Source organism: Corvus cornix, chromosome 1 (genome assembly GCF_000738735.6).
Source record: "Corvus cornix cornix isolate S_Up_H32 chromosome 1, ASM73873v5, whole genome shotgun sequence".
NCBI lineage: Eukaryota > Metazoa > Chordata > Aves > Passeriformes > Corvidae > Corvus > Corvus cornix.
In genome coordinates, this window is record NC_046332.1 from 42096452 (window position 1) to 42115501 (window position 19050).

Consider the following 19050-nt stretch of genomic DNA (forward strand, 5'->3'; position numbering starts at 1 on the left):
CTCATTCATAGCATTTTAGAAAATGGTCTCCTGTATTTCAACCTAGCAGAAAGTAAATATATAATGTGAGGGTTTGGGAGATTTAGAAAACTCTGCAATTTCAATTTCTATAGTAAATATAGCATACACCATTTGTAGGGTTATTTTTGAGACATTAATTCTGTGAGCTATATTAGAATGTTAGCTTTGCAGAAAGGGATTGCAGTTATATTGGGTAGCAATATGTGGTGATCTGAAATTAGAGAAAGCTTTAGCATTTATTTGTTTTCTGTCTTTTTAGTAGTTTAAAATGCTAGAAAGGCCCCCAGTCACCTCAATATAACTTAATAATTCTGTAAAAACTTTACTCAGACCTAAAAAACAGTAGCATGATTCAAAGTTATGCATTCCCATACTCAAAGAATCTAAACCACACATTCATTCTGCAGCAACTGAGCACGCACTCGCACACATGCACAAGCGCACAAATACATACATACCAACTGCCTGGACAGAAAACACACTCTAAAGATACTCAGATGTTCCATTCAAGTGTTGGTATAGCAAATTCCAAAGCCAGAGACACTTCTTTGAGGAGGCTAAGCGTTTCTTTTTACGATAGGCCAACTTTCACCCAAGTTGGTGGTTTCCCCACTGATCTAAAGCAAGGTGATGCCTGGGAGTGAAAATGTTAGGTCTTCATCACTGAGAAAGCTCAAAGCTCAAAAGATCAGGCCCTGGGTTATAGCATGGACAGATTCCAACGCTCAGTGGGGCAAAACCTACAAAGTGTAAGGATTTCACTCTGAAGTTGACACAAATTCAACACAGAATATGCAACAGTGTCCCAACTTGTAGAGTAACCTTAGGGGGAAAATATGTGAATTTCCTACACGTACAGAATTTAATAACTTTGAAACCTTGCAAATCTTGAGTGTTTTAGCAATTTTTATTGGAGGGAGCTGCAACATTACTGCTTCTACTTTTTTGTGCTTGAGAAATTCTGTAAGCATAGGTATTACTTAGAAGGAGTAAAACATCCATGTGCTATAAAGAGCTTTTATTTTCAAATGGGACAAAATGGGAGCTAATATTGTGTGGAAGCAACTACCAAGAAGCTTTATCCATCATGAAAAATAATTTTTTGATACTCCAAAAGCAGGTTCCGGTCAGTTATTCCTGTTTAAAATTAGCAATAGCTAGTTTGTTACTACAAAGATGTAAGCAGAGGAGAAAGAAGTCTGCTGACTCTTTCCAAGCCATTTAGTGGATCTAATTATTATTTAATAAAAAACCCAAACCGTTCCAACTTTTATACTGTACAACTTGCAAAGTGCATGTGCAAATTTCAGAACAAACTGTTTGCAAACAATAATAAACTATCAACAAATTCAAGTGTCTTGTTTTCAGCTGAATGTAAAAATTCCTTTTTTAATTGAAACTGACTTGGCAGAAGTCTGATCGCATATTTTTGTAACATACTTTGATATGCTATTTTTAAATGGATGATTAAAGACCATAAGGAAGATAGAAAACAGAAGAACACTAGGCATTAAACCAGAAATTGATACATAGTTTCCTCTATCCTGTGTGCTTATAGGCAAACCAGTTGCACACGTCCTCTTAAGCACATTCATTACCATATGCTTGTTCCACTTGGCTACCATGAGTCTACTTGATGGGATTGAGACCAGGCACATGTTTAAGTGCTTTGCTGAACCAAAGCCTAGAAAAGTGAGCAGAAAAAGGCTCAGAATAAATTTTAATTAAAAGATATGTCCAATACTTTAAAAATCATTTGGCATGTCCTTCAAATCTGAATAGCTAACAGAAGACAAACTTTATAACAAACCAACTCTTTTATAATTTGGTCCTAATTCTGCTAACCTCATGCAGACCAAACTTTCAAAATAAAAATGGAACAGCTCTGAGAGTATGAACAAGCTCAAGTTTCTTTCTCTGTTTTCCTCTTCCAAGAAATGAACTGATTTGTGTTTGTAGTATATTGCACAAATGACTCACTCAGGGAGCATCTGTGCTAAGTACTGAGTGGGACAACATTTTATACCAAGTAAGATGAAACATTTTGCTCTTTTTTGTTTGCAAATTTTGAACAGATTTCTTGTCTCCCCCCAAGATGAATACTTTTCTCCGACTTTGGATTATCTTTGACCTAGCTCTCACTGCGGCAGAAGCTGATGACTCTCTCCCAAGAAAAAAGGAACAAGGTGACTAAAGGTGAGGACTCTTATCAAGTCTAGTGTGTGTTTGCATCAGTGACAAAACTTCGGCTGTAATAATTTGTCTGACTTCCTTCTCTGAATAAGATGCTTGTCAAAGCACAGCCAATGACAGAGACCGCAGGAAAGTTTTGTAATCTGCATTCTCATGCCTACACATGGAAACAATCAGTAACTTTTTCAGTCTCTAGATCTGTCAGGGTTTTGTTGCACATCCGGCAGTGGGCACTGTCCCATTGAAAAAAAACTGATCTGTTTAAGTGATATTCTTGTACGAAATCGTCATGGTAAGAATAGTTAAGCTCAGTAGGCTTTCACCAGTGATTAGCAATCTTTGCCAAAATCTGGGTTCCAATAATTCTTAATTAAATAATTCAAATGAGTGCTTCCAACTCAGTTCTGTAATTGTATTAGCCCAGTTCTGTAATGGCAAAGAGCAGGCTCCATTTTAAAAGTCAGTTTTTCACGCGGAAAAGTTTGCTGGCTACACCTTCCCAAGCTGAGTTTAGTTAAGAATGGATCTGGATATTTGTTGTGCTTGGCTGCTACCTCCTTATTCCAGTATACTTTTAGTGAATGCTAAAGTCCATCTCCTGTCTGTTGAGCAAGAAAAAAATTGGAAACTTTTATTTCAAAATATTGTACCAAGTGCCATGTTAGGTCTTATACTACCAAATCTAAGAAGGAAATGGGGCAAAATTACTTCACAAAGTCAATTTTAATCAATTTTCCTATTAATTCAGTTTGTTAGTCAAAAAATAACTTGAAATTTATCTATATTTTCAGGTATAAACACAGAATACCAAAGCAAACAAATGTTTGTGGGCACTGTAGAGAGCTCTCTGGCAAATTTTCATCACACAGGCTGAAATGAGATAAATTAAGCTGTTACCATGACAAAGCCCAGGAGGTTTGGAAAGTCTGTGGGAGACAACTAGAAATGCAGAAGAGATATGAAAAAATAAGTCTTCTAAATACTGGTATAACACATTGGGGACTGACTATATGACCAGGATTTCAATCATATATGCATTTCTTGCTTAGGTCCTTCCAGTAATACAGCAGCAGTATTTCCCTGTCTAATCATAATTCACATAAAAATCAATTTGACAAATCCAAAGTGCTTTTCTTTCTTCATGTTCATAATGAATGATTTATAATATTAACCACTAACAGGTGGTTTATAAGCACAGAAACTGTGAAAGACATTCAAATACATGTCAAGTGTAATATGAAAGCTCTTACCAGTTGCCAGTACTTGTCTTCTTTCTCCTTTTTGCTTTCTTAAAATATTTTCTAAGGCCATTTACACTGTTTGATTTTCTAGCATTTAAATGTGAATCAACATCTCACTTCATATTTTAAATTTGTAAATTACCTTTAAAAATGGCACAATACCTTGTGTAAACTAGTCAGCGAGCAGCTACATGTGATTTTAAGAGATTCATTTCAGGGTAGCTTAGACCTTCAATGATAAATTGGCACATCATATACAGGACTCAGAAAAGCAAATCCTGGCTTTGAATTCCATATATTTTAGTGAATAGGACAGTGCTTTGTCTGCTTTGTGGTCAACACAATATATGTGGGCGTTACTAGTATACAATTCAGTAGCCCTATAGTACTGGCATGAAAAAGCATGCAAATTGGATAACTAATTTTCATGTGAGAAACATCTTGAAGTTGTGAATTGTTTTAAATGCAAATCATAGAATTGTGGAATCATGGAAACAATTAGTTTGGAAAATACTTTTAAGATCACTGAGACCAGCCATTAACCCATCACTGTCAAGCCCACAACTAAACCATGTCCCTGAGTACCACATCTATGTGTATTTTAAGTACCTCCAGGAAGGGAGACTCCGATGTTTTCCCGGGCAGCCTGTTTCAATGTGTGACAACCCTTTTGGGGAAGAAATATTTCCTAAAATTCAATTCAATTTCCTAACATCGAATAAAGCATGGCCAGCAGTTCAAGGAAGGTGATTCTGCCTCTCTATTCTGCTCTGGTGAGACTCCACCTTGAGTATTGGATCCAGTTCTGAGGTCCCCAATATGGGAAGGACACATACCTGTTGGAGCAAATCCAGAGGAGGGCCACCAAGCTGATGAGAGGTATGGAGCACCTCTCCTATGAGGAAAGGCTGAGAGAACTGGAATTGTTCAGCCTGGAAAAGAGAAGGCTTCAGGGTGACCTAATTGTGGCCTTCATTTAGGGGCCCAGAACAGGACACAGGATTCAAGGTGTGTCCCCAGCAGTGCCAAATACAGGGGGATGGTCACTGCCCTGGTCCTGCTGGCCACACTATTGCTGATTCAGGCCAGAATGCCATTGGCCTTCTTGGCCACATAGGCACATGTTAGCTCATGTTCAGCTGCTGTTGACCAGCACCCCCAGGTCCTTTTCTACCAAGCAGGTTTTCAGCCACTCTGCTCCCAGCCTGTAGCACTGCTTGGGGTTGTTGTGACCCAAGTGCAGGACCTGGCATTTGGCTTTGTTGAACCTCTTGCAACTGGCCTTGACCCATCCATCCAGCCTGTCCAGATTCCCCTGCAGAGCCTTCCTACCCTACAGCAGATTGACACTTCTGGTGTTTTCTGAACACTTGCTGATGATGAATTTGATCCAAGTCATCAGTAAAGCTATTAAACAGATCTGGACCCAAAACTGAGCTCTGGGGAATCCCACTTTTGACCCAGCTGTATGTAACTCCATTCAGCACCACTTTCTGGGATCAGCCATCCTGTCAGATTTTACCCAGCAAGCAGTGTACCTGTCCAAGCCATGAACAACCAGTTTCTCCAGGAGAATGCTGTGGGAAAAGGTTCCAAAGGCTTTACTAAACTCCAGACAGACAACATCCACAGCCTTTTCCTTTTCTACTAAGTGGGTCAACTTGTCGTAAAAGGAGATCAAGTTTTTTAAGCAGGACCTGCCTTTCACAAGCCCATGCTGGCTGGGCCTGATCACCTGGTTGTCCTGCACGTACCATGTGAGGTCACTTCAGATGATCTGCTCCATTTTTCCTCAGCCCCAAGGTCAGGCTGACAGGCCTGTACTTCCCTGAATCCTCTCTCCAGCCCTACTTGTAGATGGGCATCACATTTACTAACTTTCAGTTGCCTGGGGCCTCCCTGGTTAGCCAGGACTGATGATAACTGATGGAAAGTGTGTAAGTGAACACTTCTGCCAGTTCTGTCAGTACCCTTGGGTGGATCCAATTCCATCAAACTGCAGCACGCAGCAAAACAACAAAAAGCATTGGGTTTTCGAGTGGAGGAGAAAGGAAAGTATAGGGGTTCATTAATGTTGCCAGGGCACTTGCTCCAGCTGCCTGGGAAATGATGGGAGACATCAGGGCACCATGAAGGGCTCCCATGAGTGTGCATCTGTTGCAGTGGGGATCCTGCAACACGCATATGTCAAACCAGGAGTCCCGTGGAAAGGAAATATATATGGACAGACAGATTCTTGATAGCTGTTTCAGAGATGTTTATTTCTCCAGCCGCATGGCCGGAGCTCTGCTGAGGAACTGTTCCAGTCACCGGACCAAGGGTCCTTCTGCCCGCGCAGGGAACACAAACCAACCAATGGGAACAAGGCTGAGCAGGGACAGGGAAGCCCCGTGTCTGTGCCCTCAGGGCCCCTCTCCCAGGGCTACACGGCAGGGGAGGGACCCCAACATGCATCAGGATAAGGCCTGTTGAGGGGAATCAAGGCCAGGCAGCCCCAGGATGGTCATGGGCATGGGGACAGGACATCAGCTTCTGGGTTAGCAGGGCTGTGGCCAGGCCCAGGCAGGGCTGCCTTGCAGCAGAGCCATCACCACAGATGGAGGTTGACCCAGGCCATGGTTTCCCCACAGTAGAGTCAGGATCTCCTCTTTGTTTTCCGTGGGACATGGACTGGTGCTGGCCGTTCTGGGAGAGGGGGCCTTGCAGGAAAGAGGAACCAGGACTTGCCATATATCTGTACAACTGGGAAAAAATAATTTTCTTCAGATCAAGAGAGAAGTGTACATGGGTACCTGTTAGCCCCTTCTGGGATCTGTTACAGCAGGTTGAAATAGTGGGTTGAAATCTGGTAATTAGCATTCAGGTTCCACATCTCTCATCTGGGCAAGGGCTGACTACTCAGCTGTGTGCATGGGGGCCGGTAAATCCCACCTCCAGCTGCACAGCAGGCACAATTATCTTGTCCAGTACCTAGCTGTACATAAAGCTCAGGGACTTAGAAACAGTTTGTGCCTGCTGCTCTTCACTTTGGACTTCATTACGCACACCTTCGCACATCCCAGGCAGGTCCATTCATCTCCTGTTCACTTGGCTTGCCCCTGAAGCTTGTGCTGTTATAAACCATCGGGACCTCATAAAATTTCATGTGAATATTCAACATCTAGCAGCAAAGTACTTTCAAATACTGTTTTAAGGGTTTGGTTTATTACTGATTCACAGAAAAATCTGGTAATGAACTTTTTTTAAAATAGGAAAATGCAGTTTCTGTAAATAATTTTTCCAAGAAAACTGTTTTTCCTGTTAGGAAAAGAAAAATATGGTCAGGTCAACCAGAATGAGTGAAGTTTGGGGTCTTTTGAAACACATGGAAATATTTTACTTCGTAGTCTGCATTAACTTCAGTCTGGGTTTTGCTGCTGCAGATCTCACAGGGGTTATAACTCAAGCACATCCCTTCCTGACTCTCTCAAACAAAAATGTGAATGGATTACATTTCCCATGACATATCATTGCTTTTTCATGTTTGAAATTGCAACACATGATGAAAATCATATGATTATATCTTTAAAGTAGATAATATGCAACAAAACTTAGCCAGGAAGAGGTATATGTCATCAGGATTATATTATAGGGCCTTGGACACATCTATTAATCTCAGCCCAAGATGGTCTAATTTGAAAATATCCAAGTATTTTACTAAAATCACAAACATCAAGATTTAACCCTTTTTCTGCATTTCCTGTTTATGATAATGTAAAAAAAATTTAAAAACCAAACTTCTGCAAAAATAAAAGTGACAAACTTGTTATCCTAATAAAAAAAAAAAACCCAAGTGTTAAAGGATTAGCAATTTCCACGGGACAGCTATTTCAATATTTAAACACTCTGCTCAGAGACAGAAAACTAGTTATATCACTATCTATAAAACTTAATCTGTCAGAATTTTTTCAGTTGCTTTTGTAGTAACTATTTAGCTCAAGAGACCTGGGGACTACCTTACCAGAGTTGGAGCTGCTACAGATTAGAAAAAGGTAGATACTTTTCATTTTCATAGCTAGAACTACTGAATTGGAAAACACTTTGAGACAAAAACATTAAGATTATTACAGTGTGTGACCTGTATGTATATCTCTTCATATGCACAAATGTTTATATATCTAAATATTGTTCCCAGGAAATTATACCAGAAGCAAGTCTATTGTGAGTTGAAATTCAAGACAAAATAGTGGTCCTCGTGTGGAATTCAGCAGCTAATTTGTGACTGTGTAAGACAATTTGCAAAAATCATAGAAGACATCAAGTCTGATTACATGTCCTAAACTGCACTAATACTGAATATTTCTATAAGTTGATTCTGGAAGTGCAAACTGATTTTGTAACAGTGGCAAAAGACATATTTCTTAATATCTGGAAAATACTTGGCAGTGTGATTCGATCCGTGTTTTCAAGGACAGATCTTAAACTACACTTTCAAAAGGCAGAGACATAAATCAATGGCAAGATGTTCCTGTAAACTGGATACAACAGGCTTTCTGTCTGTTCCTTCTCTTCTAATTTTATATGCTTTTCAAGTATCAAATGGAAATGTTGATTTGAGCAAAGTTCTCTAAAGCATAGGCAATAGAAAGCATAATAGCACAAGGCAATAGAAAGAATAATAGCACACCTGGCTGGCTTTCTAGTAACCCATTGATGAAACTATAAACTATCAAAAATGTTTCTTCAACAAACTTTTATTTAATGCAAATATAGTTGTATTCCTATCAAACTATTCTTTCATAGTCCAAATTCATTGCTAATAAGCTAGCAAGGAAATACGACATGGTTTTAATTTGTCATTGCTGTTTTACTAATATTGAAAAAGTTTATGTCATTCCAGGGAGTTCTGATCTTTGCTTGTGATCTTTGCTATGTGGGCAGAAGTTGCTGTTCATTAAATTGTCTGAAGGTTTGAAATGTTCTCACTGAAGAAGACAAAGGAAAGTTTTGTTAGGGAATAGACTTGAACAGAGTCAAAACTCTTTTTTTCAAATTATCTTCCCCTCCTTCTGCCCTCCCCTAATCTCCTCTCCATGGTATCATCCAGCATACGGGAAATTTTACCTGGAGTATGAGTATAGATAATTTGTATCCTATTTCCCTATCACTTCAGGAAAATCATCAGATAAAAAACCCCCATATTTTGTTTCTGAGCATCACCATGTTAGGGAACTGTTTCTGGTATCACATCAGATAACACTGTATTAAAATAATACAGTAGAGTATCCACCATTTGGCCAGAGTCATAATTTTAAAAACTGATTTATGGTCTTGCAATTGCAAATTATTGTCTAGCCCTGGGTTTGAGTATAAATACAGAAGATAGAGATGGATATTTAAGTATGGGCTACCTTCTTAGTTCTTTTACAGAAATTTGCATATCCAAATTGAACAGGTTTTTACATCCACAAGAATTTTTTATGCCATTTATCTCATCTGGATAACTGCCTGATTACACTTAAAAGGTAAATATTGAGTCTTCTGCAACACCACATTACACTGACATAGCACTAGAATAATTCTCTGGTGAATCAGCAAATCCATAACTCTACATAAATTGTCTCCAAAATTACTTGTTCTTATATTACTGCAGGTGTAAAATGGAAGTCTAAATAAGGTCATCACCATATATACAAAACCTCTATTTCATGAGTTGGTTTTTTGGAGTTGGGGTTTTTGTTTGGGTATTAGGGCTTTTGTTTTGTTGGGATTTTTTTAATAAAAAGGTTCCTGATATACTTAAAATTTCTAAATTACATAACGTAACCTTTACCTGGGAAAACATGTAGATATCAAACACCTTGCAACTTATTTTAGCAATCAGGTCCACCAATCCAACAGTAATAGAATCAAGCAAAATATGTCTGACCACTTGTAAATATCTCTTTATCAAAATAATTTTCAGCTTTGTCATCTTATTTGTGCATATAGATGAGGAATTAAACAATTTCAAAATTTGGTTGATAGTGATTGTAGAAGTATTATAATTTTTACTACTGTGGCTTGCAGACTTTAATTATATGCACTGTGAGTTATGAGTACTGCTTCTGTAATTTCAGAAAAAAATACTATAAAATAGTCATAAACTATTAGTTTTTTCTGCTTCTTTCTTTAATAATTCTTGTTACACAATACAGTCATTTCACTCCAGGTGAGTTGGCTCAGTATCAAAACTCAATGAGTAGAAAAGTCAGAGAGCATTACATGAGCTTGTCTTGGTAAGGTGTGAAGAGATTTAAATCAGGGAGGTCCTAATTCTGATGCCTGTCTTATCTCCAATGAAAACAGCGTAGAGGTACCAACTACTGTTTCACTCTAATTCCATTTGGATCTCTGCAGTTTTACACTAAAGTGTTAAACTGAAGACAGAATTATCTAATGTAGGAAACAAACACAGCCGAGGGAACTCTTTTATTTTCCTCATGTATGTGTATGACCTGAAGTTCATTTGAAGCCAGGCCCTCATTTCTGACAGTGGTCAATACCAGGTGCACCACAGGAAGGTATAGACATCCTGTGGCAGTAGGGTAGATGGTAATGTGGATACATGGGTGATCATGGATGCACACAACTGATTTGAAAGGACTTTCTGTGTCCATTGGTTTTTGCTTGCAGACAAGTTATTAAAGCTCGTACTACAGATAGGTTTAAAGCAACTGGCAATTAATTAGGAGACATTATGTATGCTTATTTATTTTTTAGGCTTTATAAATTCTACAATGTTAAATTTTAATTTATTACATTAATAATTATTATGTGTATCTTATTAATCATCAGGAATGTGCAGATTGCAATACAAAGCACAATAAGAGGTACATTGCTATATATAGGTAAAGATAGGACTTCATGGGAGGGCAGTAGAGGAACTAACAAGTTCAGAGGGAGATTTGGCTTTGCATAAAGAAATTCAAATCAGGCTTTTGCAGTCATAATCAGAGTTACTCTGTTTTACTCTAAGAGAATACATCAACTCTGCATTCATTTAAAATACAAAAAATATAGTCCATGAGATCATTACAAACAAATCATGACTGTAGGCAACATTTCAGACTGATGAAGGTGGGTTTTTTTGTTAATGACGTTTTAATTCTTTAGAAAAGGCACTGAAAGCATCAAAGCAGTAAAATGAAACCAGAAACTTAAAATTTCTCTGGAGATTTAATCAGAAAGGTTTTTCTTACTCAAAGCTAAATACCAGGTTCATTTTTAAGCAAAGATAATAGCTGCACTATCTGTAAAAATATTTTATACATACAAATGAATAAATGCAACATCTTTGTGAAATGAGAAAATATTGTAGTCTTTACGGACTGGTGGGCTCACTAAAACATGAAATGGTAATGATTTGCACAGAACTGTAGAGGTAAATCAGTCTGGGAGAGTGTTGGAGCATCTGACTTTAATTTTCATGCTTCGATGAAATGCACTGCCTTTTCTGTCTCACTGTTTTATTTCTCAAATGGCAAGTACTGGGGGAGTATATATTTGCAGTATGGAGCAGGTAACAGTGCAATAGGAACTGGAAAATTCTGTGAATATCTGCTTGTTCATATCTGGATTGCATTCCCTGAATGCTTAGGTGTTAGTGTCCTTTAAAGCTCCTTGCTGATTCTTGTAAACAAATGGAGCTCTGAAATGCTTACCATCTTCAAAAATTACTTCAGAATTTGCCACCTTCTGATTTTCTCTATTATTTTAGCCTAAATTTTGCTCAGTACTTTTTCATCTCATAATAAAACTGTACATGGTGTTCAGAGACCATCTCAGTCATTAATGAAAAGACACCGGCTTATCAACACAAATTTGCATGGGATAGGTGATCAGCTCCTTTTCATTTCTATAGCCTCAGCTATCCACAGTGCTCATTCCCACCACACTTGGATCCCATTTTAATTGTTCATTATAAGAAAACTGTAGCATTTCAGTGTCAGAGAGGAATGATGTCACAAAATTAAAGAGATGTGAAAAATATCTGTCTTGGAAGCATTGCCTGATAAAGCACAAGTTTCCCTGATACAAACGTCAAATCATACAACCTCATTTTCTTTGATTCATAATTTCTGCATAAATACGGTATTATAAATGACGTAACACGGTGTCTGACTTGGTGTTAATATGTGTTGAGAATGAGAGGCTATTAAGAAATATGCTGTGAGCCTAGATCTATTTCTGTAAAACAAACTGTTCAAACAAAAAGAGGCAGACATGTTATTAACAAGAGGAAGTATGTTGCTAGCAGTGAGAGTTTCAGAGCATTAAGAAATAATCACCACTTTGTACTCATTTTTTTCTTTCAGTGCCTACATGACAGACACCCACGTTTATAAGGAGCTTCTCTATCTATGGCAAAGACAGAGATGGATGACTTTTAAATCCTTTTCAAAATCATATGATGATCTTTTCCTCTAAATTCTAAAATTGCATCAGGCAAAAAGATGAATTTAACCAGTCTGTAATGTATTCAAGCACCCATACAGCTATTCAATTAAAAAGGAGGGAAAGCAAACACTAATAATATTGAGACATTCCATATCAGAAGCAACCAACACCTTCTCTCATTTTGATCACTGTAAATAAGATTTTGGAATTAGTGAATTTATATTAATGTAGAAAATGAAAAGTGTAAAAGAAAGAAGTCCCACCCAAGAGTTCTATTCCTGCTTTCTGCAGAAGCATAACCTCTCTTCATTCTGCAGCAATATGTATTAAATAACTTAGGCCTTTTTCACTCAAATATAAAAGCACACATTTCATTGAGCAGCCTTACCTGAGGCACTAGCAAACTGGAGGCCTAAATTCAGAAGAAAAGAGCATTTTTTTAACTGTAGAAGACCTATGTGCAGACCCCATAAATGACCATACATTACCTGCATCATATATATGCTCAACCTATCCTGCTAAGGCATATGCATGGAAAGAGTGTCTATAAAATGTCATATTTTTTGAATTACTTAGCCACCTTGATTCTCCCATTTTAACCTTGTGCCATCACTCTGCACTGGAAAACAGTTAGGACTGCTCAGCCATGGGGTCATTCAGCATCCCTGAGCCATGAATGTCCTGCAACACGAAGAAATTACTACTGGCAGATATCCATCAGAACATTGCTCAGGCACTGAATGAAAATGGTCCATGCGTATGTTTTATAGCTGCTCCTAAAAAGTAAGGCTGGTTTATCTAAACTGAAGTTTTTCATAGGAGCATTGTGGTTTCAGACAGTTTTTCCAGGTCAAAAGTTGTAGGCAGCCACATTGTAATATTGTTGCTACATGCCTCTTCAGTATTTTTGACTGTTTTCTTTTCCTTAGAAATACATTCTCATCCTGTTGAGAGCAAAATCACAGTAAAAATAAAAAGTTAAAAATCAAGGTCAAGGTTTAGATTAAAATATGTCCCTTCATGGAAATCTCTGGTGCATTATGGCTTCCAGACAGACTGTGAGAAGAAAAAATGACATCTCAAAAAGATTATGGAATGACAAAAACACTAGGCTTTGCCCAGTGCCCTTAGAAGCTGTTTATTTTCTTGCCTTGCTCGCTATTGAAAATGGAGACATTCAAATCTCTAAACATTGGTGCCTGGTGACTTTGTATATGGCACATCCACATAGTGTTAGAAATTATGCTCCAAGACCACAAAAGTCCCATTAGCTTTTCATGGTGTGGTTGGTGAGTGGTTAAGCTACATAAGCACAGGTGTCTGGTGACACTGTAGATGCCTTGGGGTATTGTCCAGCCTCAAGATGGGTGTGTTGGCCAGCAGTGGCTGAATACGAGCCAGCAGTGTCCCCGTGTAGCCATCCTGGCCTGGATCAGCAATGGTGTGGCCAGCAGGACCAAGGCAGTGACCGTCCCCCTGTACTCGGCACTGCTGAGGCCACACCTCCAATCCTGTGCTCAGTTCTGGGCCCCTCACTGCCAGAAAGACATTGAGGGGCTGGAGCGTGTCCAGAGAAGGGCACCGGAGCTGGGGAAGGGTCTGGAGCACAAGTCCTGTGAGGAGCAGCTGAGGGAGCTGGGGATGTTTAGCCTGGAGAAAAGGAGGCTCAGGAGGAACTCTCTCACTCTCTAAAACTGCCAGAAAGGAGGGTGTAACCCGGTGGGGGTCAGTCTCTTCTCCCAAGTCACAAATCGTAGAACAAGAAGAAATGGTCTCAAGTTGCACCTGGAGAGGTTAAGTTTGGATGCTAGGAAAAATTTCTTCATGGAAAGAATTGTCAGGCATTGGAACAGGCTGCCCAGGGGGGTGGTTGTTTCACCATCCCTGGAGGTATTTAAAGACATGTAGATGCGGCACTTAAAGTATATGGTTTAGTGTGGACTTGGCAGTGCTGGCTTAATGGCTGGACTCAATGGTCTTAGACCTAAATAATTCTGTGACTATATGATGTTTATCAGTTTCCCACTATGTGAAGAACTGACTGGAAATCCCATGCTTTAGTCTGAAAAAGGGACATTTCCTACTTTTAATTTTAAGGCATTTAATATTGCCATACACAAATGGCCAATCTGTTTATACCTTATTTTTACTGGCTGCATTTCTCTAAAATCCACGTATATACATATACATATATATATATATATATATATATATATATATATATATAGTCTGATCCTGCACTATTCTGAATGAAGTCTGTCCTTTGAAAGTATTTAGAAATATACAGCTTTCCAGAAAAGGCAAATATTTTGTAATAACGCTAAGGAGATCTGTCATCTGCCTCAGAGAGCTTGTGACCTCTTTTCACAGATGTTGACACTACAGGGAATCACTGTTAACAGCATAAAAGGAATACAGATCTATAGAAATAAATGCAGTAGATAATTGAGCAGCATCTAGAGGACAGCATCCCATTGAAAAAGAGAAGAGCATGAACAAAGACTCTATTCACCTGCCTACCAGCTATCTAAGGATCTACAAACCAGTGGATAAAGTTGTGGTTTAGAGCCTGTTGGTTGACTGTAGAGCAAGCGGCACAAGAAGGATGCAATAGATTCCTTAAAATAAAAGATGTTCTGCCCCCTGGAAAGATAAACCACATCTGTGAAGAGTTGAGCATGAACAGAAGCAAAGACCCTTAGATGCACTCAATTATTTAATGACACATTTTATCTGCAACATGAAACTATTAGGTTGGACTCTTCTTGCTTTTGATGAATTAACAGTTTACTTACTCTTGCTTGATGCTGATAGAGTTTTGCCAATTAGTATCAACTATAAGACTGGTATAAGAAGTCAAATTATTCTTTCTGTAGAAAATTAAGAACTCCACAGAATATGTGTATGCCCTCATTTAAGAGGTATTTCTAACTTCATTGTTTTGCAGGGTGATATCCTTTTGCTACAGAGGTTAATAACACTAGTCTATGCTAAAATTTTGTATTCCGGGTTTTTAATTTTTCCTTTTGCATTTTTTGGATATCTATTTCCCTCATTCTGAAGGGAAGATGTGAATTTGGATTATCAGCTCTTTTCTGAATATTGCAAATTTTAAGTTGAATTTCATTATAAAAGGAATTGAGTTCAGTGCTACAGAGGGCAATGAAGAAAATTCAATACAACAGATTTGTGATGTTTTATTTTTACCTCAGGGTTTTTAGGCTCTCCTACTACACTTCTCTTAGATCATCCTCTAGCTTCCTAAAAACTCTTCTAAAATATTAAGCATATGAAAATAAAATAACCTATTCATAATCTATGAAAGTGGGTTTAGTCACTAACGTAGTATGTTAGTTTGTGCACACAGTCATTGCTCTAAAAAGCTATAAAGAACTGTTTGAAATAAAGGCAACCATCCCTTCTGTCAAGAAGCCTCTGAATTATGTACTAGTATTAATAATTATTCAAATTATTTAGTGCTTTCCATCGTACATATCACGTTAAGTCACTGCTGTGGAAGCTCTTCTGAGGTAAACAAATATTTCAGTGAATTTTGTCACAAGAATAAACAAATTAACCACACATGATAAATTCCTTTACAAATTGTGGGTTTTGAATCTACCCTCTGTCTTTCTTTGAAGAATTCTCTGGATCTGTGTTTCCTTACTTGCTAGCACAGGAAGGCTAACTGACTATTGGCATCAGTTATAATGTGTAATGACAAGGATATATATAAAGAAAAGTGAGTAGTCATTAAGAAACATTTAATACAATGTGTGCAAAAAAGCCATATGGATTTCACAATTATCAGCATCACAGCCAACAATTATCTGTAAATTATAACGATAATTTAAATATCCATTGCTTTGCATTGTTTATTCACTTTTAGTACTGATACAACTGTCAGCAAAGTAGATGATGAACCTGGTTTATTAATATTACAGCTGTATGTAGAAGTTCAAATGAGAATCAGGAGACCCCCACAGAAGAAGAAAAGTACTGGGTACTCTTGCCTGTTCCACAGAAAATGTCTCAATCTTAGTCTGAAAGAGGGTTCACGAGTCAATGTGACAAGCATGAGAAAGGATGAAGGATAAAGACCATGCAGTCAGTTAATGGCTCCTTTGATTCTTGCCTTAGAAATCTCACTGCTCACACTCTTAAGGTTTAGTATTATTCTCTAGAATCCTTACCTTAGGAATCCTTGGTTTTCTTTTATCACTTTCTAGGCTCCCAGTAAAGTAGCTACAACTGCTTTGCTCACTTCATAAATCTTCAAATCACTGAAAGTGATACAAATTCAGTATTTTGGTTTCTAACCATACATACACACAAAGACATAGTAAACTCTGCTGTCCAGACACTAAACAAGTTTGATACTGGCAGCAAATTTACTGGGTGTAACTACTGGTTCTTCCCCTGAATACCTTTGTGTCTAACGCTTAGAAGCTTATTGCTCACGTGCTAGTTTTACTTGCTGTATTCATGCTTATCTGACAGTAAAATGTGTTTTATGAGGCTGAGTCAAAAATACTGAATGACACTTTTAAAATCTCTTCTGTGGGCTTTGGTTCTGGGCTTATCTATGAGATTAGGAAGTCCACAGTGAAAATTAAACACAAATATTTGAGACAAAAACATCATCTCCTTTTGAGATGGTTTGCTTTCATAGAAAAATACTAACTTAGCTAATTAGTAATATACTCTATTCAAATGCTGATGAGGGAGGCACATCTGAATAACTCATTATGTAAAAGATGGCTAATTATGTTTATTTTCTTTAAGTACATTCACCAGAGCTGAAGAAATTAGCTCAGCATTAGGTCATTTCCCTCACATTCTTACAGTGGAAAGAAAAAAGACATAAAAACTTGACCAGTATAACTTTGTCAAGTATGTAAAAAGGGCAGAAGGACAGCTGAACTTCTGCAACTTTCTTTTCAACAAGAGAAGTCTGTATTTCAAGTGTCACACATATTGAGGTTTCAAGGACTGTGGCGCGCAAATTAAAACTGAAAATTGCTCTGTTGGTCAGTTTCCCAAACAAGCTCTGCTTTGCGCCGCCACCCTTCACTAAAGTAAGGACTACTGACAGACATGGTTTCCAGACTCTATACTGCCAAGAGCATTGCTGACCTTTTAGAAACATACTGTGAGGTATTGTGGACCTCTAGAGCCATTCTCACCATGCTAATAGAGGAAGGGAGTCAGCCTGACAACACAGTCAGCAATAAGGTACAGATTTCTAGATGTGTGACTTAAACATTCTGTGAATCCCAAGGGACATTTGAGTTGGAGTTCAGGACTCACAACATTTTATTTGCATGAAGCAGACTTTGTTTCCTCCCGGGGAACAACAACAGGATACAATAAGAGGCTATTTTAAAATGATGCCTTCTTTGCATTGGTCTTCACCAACAAGACCAGATCTCAGAAATCTCTTACCCAGGAGAGCAGGGTAAAGGAACATTGGTCACGGAGTATTGGGTCAGAGACTTAACATCCACAAGTCCATGGGCCCTGAAAAGATGCATCCGTGAGTGCTGAGACAGCTGATGGATACCATAAATAGGTCAATCACAACCACATTTGAAAGGTTGGGGTCATCAGGAGAGTTGCCCGAGGACTGGAAGAAAGCAAATATCATCCCGGACTTCCCAAAGGGCAAGATTATCCTTATAAATAAACTTAGGAGGTGTGGACTAGATAGGTAGACAGTGAGGTGGATTGAGACCTGGCTGTACAGCAGATCCCAGAGGCTCATAATAAGTGGCACTGGGGTTTAGTTGGAGGCCTGTCACCATTAGTGTCTCCCAAGGTTCAATATTTGGCTCAGTATTGTTTAGCTGAATTTTGCATTGAGAAGTGGTTTCCATTAGGATAACCTCTAGTTCAATATAAAGCAGGTGAAGAATTTGTCTGAACCACAACAGAAACACAGACAGAATAACTAAAGATGACATAAGCATGTGTGACATAGGGTCCTTTATATCACTCATAGTCTGCTGGGAAGATTTGCATCTCACTGAACTTCACTCTTCTGTATTTATAGCTGAGTTGCAACCAAGACTCTCTTCATAGTAAAAAAAAAAACACCACACCTTGTAAGATATAAAATCATTTGATCCTAAATCTGTGTCTGAAGCAGGTCAAAAACATGATCCCTAAAAGCACCTCTTTCTCTACCGTGGCTTAAAAGGAAGCCAGCTTCAGAAGGTGAGAAATTTCCATCATATGTAGCAAGAAGAGGTTAGCTGATTCTCCCCTCTAACAACAGTTTGGTTCGTTTTGTGCTGGCTAACTAATACTTCTAACAGATGCATAATGGAATGAATTTAAGTTCACTAGCACAACCCACAGAAATGAGCATTTGTTCTATGGTAGGTCACAGAAGATGAGGTCGACTGAAATGATTTGTAAAACAAAACTATCTTCAGAATTTATCATTTGACCCTCTATGGCCTGTGAAGAAGACCTACAGCTCTCTTGAGGCATTTATTACAATAGTAAAACGCGTGAACATTGATCAACAGTATAGAAAAGAATGTTCAAATGTCATACAAGAACTGCAAAAGCCCAACTTTGTACCACTGAAACACATCAATTTTGCAGATCATACAGGATAATTCAGACTGAGTGATAAGGTGTTTCTAATGTGATTAAGAGATCTGATTTCATGGGTTTTAAGAAGTAATTGAGCAGAGTCAAATATGAGTTGTTTTGGCGCCTTATGCATCACAGGTCAGTAAATCATCATGCATGAGAGCTACCTTAACCATGAACTGTATGGGACTTGAATTAGAATTCAGCTTTGGGGAAGGACTTTGTTTCAAAGTGAATTCAAAACTCTTTTGCACTCTTTTTGTCCTTAGGTGACAGAGCCAGGCAAGGCAGCCTTCCATTTAGCATAGACCAGTCTAATCCACTGAGCTGTGCACTGCATCTGTCCTAGAGTTACTTCAACACCTCCAAGTGATGTGTTGCAACATAACTAATATTTTTCATGACAGATCTTTTTAGTTTTTGTTGCAGTCCTATTTTGCACCAGTATCTTCTCACAACACTTTGAGCATCACAAGGATGTCGTATTTGGTGTTGTAAAACAAGACTTTTATGCGGTTCCTTTCTATGCATTGACATTTCTCAGAGCAGTGTGGCTTGAAGAATGAGCAGATAG